General features: G+C 46.1%; 1 non-coding gene across 1 annotated transcript; it reads left to right on the top strand.

The window, feature by feature from the left end:
- The first annotated feature begins 694 nt into the window (after window positions 1-694).
- On the top strand, window positions 695-769 carry Trnas-cga (transfer RNA serine (anticodon CGA)). Its single transcript has one exon. It is a non-coding gene; the product is annotated as a tRNA-Ser (tRNA).
- The last annotated feature ends 4,069 nt before the right edge of the window (window positions 770-4,838 follow it).

Below are 4,838 nucleotides of genomic sequence, written 5' to 3'. Positions count from 1 at the left end.
TTGAACTATGGCAGCGCCATGTAGCAGGCCAACCATAGTGCTATCTGGTTTCCCCCTTCAAGCTAGACGAGTTTCGTTCTTTGTGGTTTTTTCGTTTGACGCTTATTTCGTGAGATATTTGGCCCGGTCACGATCAATGGACCACCGTGTACAGTGCGTGAGAGCAGAGCTGTGAATAAATGAGGAGTGAGTGAGCGGCCTGTGTGTGGGTCCCAGCTGCTCGGCAGGGTGGGGTATTTGTGTTCACTGCTGCAGATTGTTCCTTTTTGTCTCCGGCAGGTTGGCAGCCCGGTGAAGCGTGGTCGGCGGCGAGCGATGCGTGAGCTGCACGCACCCACTGCGACACGCAGCCGTCCGCCGCCAACAGGTGAGTGGGTGCCCGCACAGGACGGTCCTCAAGCTGCGCGCTGCTACAGTGTGTTACCCAATCAGAGGACGCTTTTTACGTGTCGGCTAATAAGGGTGTTTGGTACTGTTATCAGAATCCATATGAAAACTGAAACTTTCTGGCTGATTAAAACTGTGTGCCGCACCGAGACTCGAACTCGGGACCTTTGCCTTTCGCAGTCTCCGCAATATCCTTTCTTTCAGGAGTGCTAGTTCTGCAAAGTTCGCAGGAGAGCTTCTGTATAGTTTGGAAGGTAGGAGACGACCTACTGGCAGAAGTAAAGCTGTGAGGACGGGCCGTGAGTCGTGCTTGGGTAGCTCAGTTGGTAGAGCACTTGCCTGCGAAAGGCAAAGGTCCCGAGTTCGAGTCTCGGTCCGGCAGACAATTTTAATCTGCCGGGAAGTTTCATATCAGCGCACACTCCGCTGCAGAGTGAAAATCTCATTCTGGAGACATATGAAACCTGGTTTAGCAATCTTTATAATGGTGCTGGTGTTGCTTTCTAGAATTATCCGACGATCTGACAAATGCGTCATCTACTACAATTGTCGCACGATATGACCATCATACCATTGGAGGCTACTCATCCATACTGTAACGCTACCATTCGATAATTTACAAACAACTTACACCCATTACCGTTAATATAAATTCATTGTGTAAAACAGCAGGTGATTTGATTGGTAGAAATTGGCAATGCAAATCGCCAAGAGGAAAAAAAAAATATCGAATGGTCATATACTGAGATAAATTATGAAAATATGCTGAAAAACAAAGATAACACCGTCTGAACAGAGCTGGAAGGCCCAACGGCAGCGACCGGTCGCCGTGTCATCCTCAGACTTTAGATGTTGAAACGTCCCCTTAGAAAAATTAATGAATTACTGTGCTGGTAAAAGCCTTACGTTATTTTATTTTCAAACAGCTGAGCAAAACTGAACGTACTCAGTCATTTCTCTCTTTACATATTCTGATCATCACTAAACTGACACAATATTTTTAGCGCAACGCAATCTGACTTTCAATAATCCCGACAAAAGAATGGCGTTGACTAACAATAACCTATACCTTTCATGAATCACTTACCTCACAATAATCTTCGTTACTCAAACTACTGCAATACAGCGAGCGCCACTACTGCCAGCTAAATAAAAGATTCAAACTACTGAAGGCACTAACTACTGAAACAATGTATTTACCTTAATAGTGTTCAAAAGTCATTATATATATATATATATATATATATATATATATATATATATATATATATGAGACATCCAGTCTTACAAATTTACTGTCTCTGACGGACACAAATCCAGAACGTCCGCTGTCTAAACTCCGCCATTTCTCTCCCCACATCCACCACTGCCGGCGGCTTACCTCCAACTGCGCAACGCTACGCGCTGTTAACATCCAGCTGCCCAACAGTACAGTAGCAAAAATTCCATCAATGAAAACCAGCCACAGACTGCACACAACACAGCCAGCGATTTTCATACAGAGCGGTACGTGGCGTTACCGATATAAAAACCTAAACAGCTTACTTGCAATGTCACTGAGTGCGGATATGGCGTCGAATGTGGTCAGTACACCACTCTCCCACCCGTTGTGAGTTTTTGTAACAAGTGGCGCTACTTCTCAGTCAAGTACACTGTGGGATCAAAAATATTCGGACACCCGAAAAATCATACGTTTTTCAAATTAGGTGCATTGTGCTGACACCTACTGCCAGGTACTGCATACCAGCGATCTCAGTAGTCGTTAGACTTCGTGAGAGAGCAGAAAGGGACGCTCCGCGGAACTCACGGACTTCGAACGTGGTCAGGTGATTCGGTGTCATACGTCTGTACGAGAGCTTTCCACACTCCTAAACATTCCCAGGCCTGCTGTTCCGCATGTGATAGTGAAGTGGAAACGTGAAGAAACGCGTACAGCACAAAAGCGTACAGGCCGACCTCGTCTGTTGACCGACAGAGAACGCCGACAGTTGAAGAGGGTCGTAATGTGTAATAGGCAGACCTCTATCCAGACCATCTCACAGGAATTCCAAACTGCATCAGCATCCACTGCAAGCACTATCACAGTTAGGCAGGAAGTGAGAAAACTTGGATTTCATGGTCGAGCAGCTGCTCGTAAGCCACACATCACGCCGGTAAATGCCAAACGACGCATCGCTTGGTGTAAGCAGCGTAAACGTTGGACTATTGAACACTGGGAAAACGTTGTGTGGAGTCACGACTCACGGTACACAATGTGGCGATCCGATGGTAGGGCCGGTGAACATCATCTGCCAGCGTGTGTAGCGCCGAGAGTAAAATTGGGAGGCGGTGGTGTTATGGTGTGGTCGTGTTTTTCATGGAGGGGGCTTGCACCCCTTTTGTTGTTTTGCGTGGCACCACTACAGTGCTGGCCGCGGTGGCCGTGCTGTTAAAGGCGCTGCAGTCCGGAACCGCGGGACTGCTACGGTCGCAGGTTCGAATCCTGCCTCGGGCATGGGTGTGTGTGATGTCCTTAGTTTAGTTAGGTTTAAGTAGTTCTAAGTTCTAGGGGACTTATGACCTAAGATGTTGAGTCCCATAGTGCTCAGAGCCATTTGAACCATTTTTTTGAACCACCACCACAGTACAGGCCTACTTTGATGTTTTAAGCACCTTCTTGCTTCCCAAAGTTTAAGAGCAATTCGGGGATAGCGATTGCACGATGGAGCACCTTTTCATAGAGCACGGCCTGTGGCAGAGTGGTTACACGACAATGGTGATGGACTGGCCTGCACAGAGTCCTGACCTGAATCCTGTAGAACACCTTTAGGATGCTTTGGAACGCCGACTTTCTGCCAGGCCTCATCCAGCGAAATCGATACCTCTCGTCAGTGCAGCAACTCGTGAAGAATGGCCTTCCATTCCCCAAGAAACCTTGCAGCACCTGCTTGAACGAGTCCCTGCGAGAGAGGAATTCCAGCATTACCTATGGAGGGCGCCACCAACTTGTGTCGGGATACTTTCTATCACATAGTGCATTTTTATGGGTCGGTACGTCGATTCTTGTGCTATCAATCTATCGATGTATTAAAAATTGTTCCCTGTATATATGGGCAGAGTTAATGATTTTCTTAAATGCTCGTGTACCGGATCTCGAAATTTTTAAAAATATCGACAGTCCTAGTCCTGAACTCCGTCGCAGAGGCGTCAAAAGAAGAGCTGAAGTATGGGTAAGACAGGATACGAAGACCTTCCCATCGTGTGACGCATCGACGGTGGCCTTTGGCAGGATTGTGGTGGCACTTGGTGCCAGTGTCACATCATTGACCTAGTTGACACGTCACGTGACCGTTTGATCTGTGGTCGATTTTCCCGCACGTGTCGACCCCTGGTCCTGTTCGAAGCATTGCCGGCCCACAGAATGACGTCACAGGGCGGCACGCTTTTGTAGAATTGCAGAGGGGGGGTTGTAGGCACCTTTGAGCCAAATTTCTGAGTTGTGAGACGCAAATGGCACAAATTGTCGGGGTTTCACAAAAGCGGTCCTGTAGTTGAATTGGGGGCAGCGTATGTCCCGTGGAAACATACCTTTAACAATATGTTACGTTATCAGTTTTCTTATAAAAACCATACCATTACTTTTAGCAAAAAATTATACTTCTTGAGATCTCTCCGTGAAATGCGTCACCGCATGGTCGTTTGTTTTGAGAGCTCACTGTGCACTTCTTGACATATTCCATGTTTGTATAAGAGTAAAGGTAAAAAGACGAGGGCTAGTAGAAATCCTTGGGTAACAGAAGAAATACTTAATTTAATTGATGAAAGGAGAAAATATAAAAATGCAGTAAATGAAGCAGGCAAAAAGGAATACAAACGTCTCAAAAATGAGATCGACAGGAAGTGCAAAATGGCTAAGCAGGCAAGGCTAGAGGACAAACTAAGGATGTAGAGGCTTATCTCACGAGGGTTAAGATAGATACTGCCTACAGGAAAATTAAAGAGACTTTTGGAGAAAAGAGAACCACTTGTATGAATATCAAGAGCTCAGATGGCAACCCAGTTCTAAGCAAAGAAGGGAAGGCAGAAAGGTGGAAGGATGTAGATGAAGATGAGATGGGCAATACGATACTGAGTGAAGAGTTTGACAGAGCACTGATAGACCTGAGTCGAAACAAGGTCCCCAGACTAGATAACATTCCATTAGAACTACTGACGGCCTTGGGAGAGCCAGTCCTGACAAAACTCTACCATCTGGTGAGCAAGATGTATGAGACAGGCGAAATTCCCTCAGACTTCAAGAAGAATATAATAATTCCAATCTCAAAGAAAGCAGGTGTTGACAGATGTGAAAATTACCGAACTATCAGTTTATAAGTCACAGCTGCAAAATACTAACGCGAATTCTTTACAGACGAATGGAAAAACTGGTAGAAGCCGACCTCGGGGAAGATCAGTTTGGATTCCTTAGAAAT

This window comes from Schistocerca serialis, chromosome 11 (genome assembly GCF_023864345.2).
Source record: "Schistocerca serialis cubense isolate TAMUIC-IGC-003099 chromosome 11, iqSchSeri2.2, whole genome shotgun sequence".
In the NCBI taxonomy this organism is placed as follows: Eukaryota; Metazoa; Arthropoda; class Insecta; order Orthoptera; family Acrididae; genus Schistocerca; species Schistocerca serialis.
This window is presented reverse-complemented; position numbering and strand designations above follow the sequence as displayed.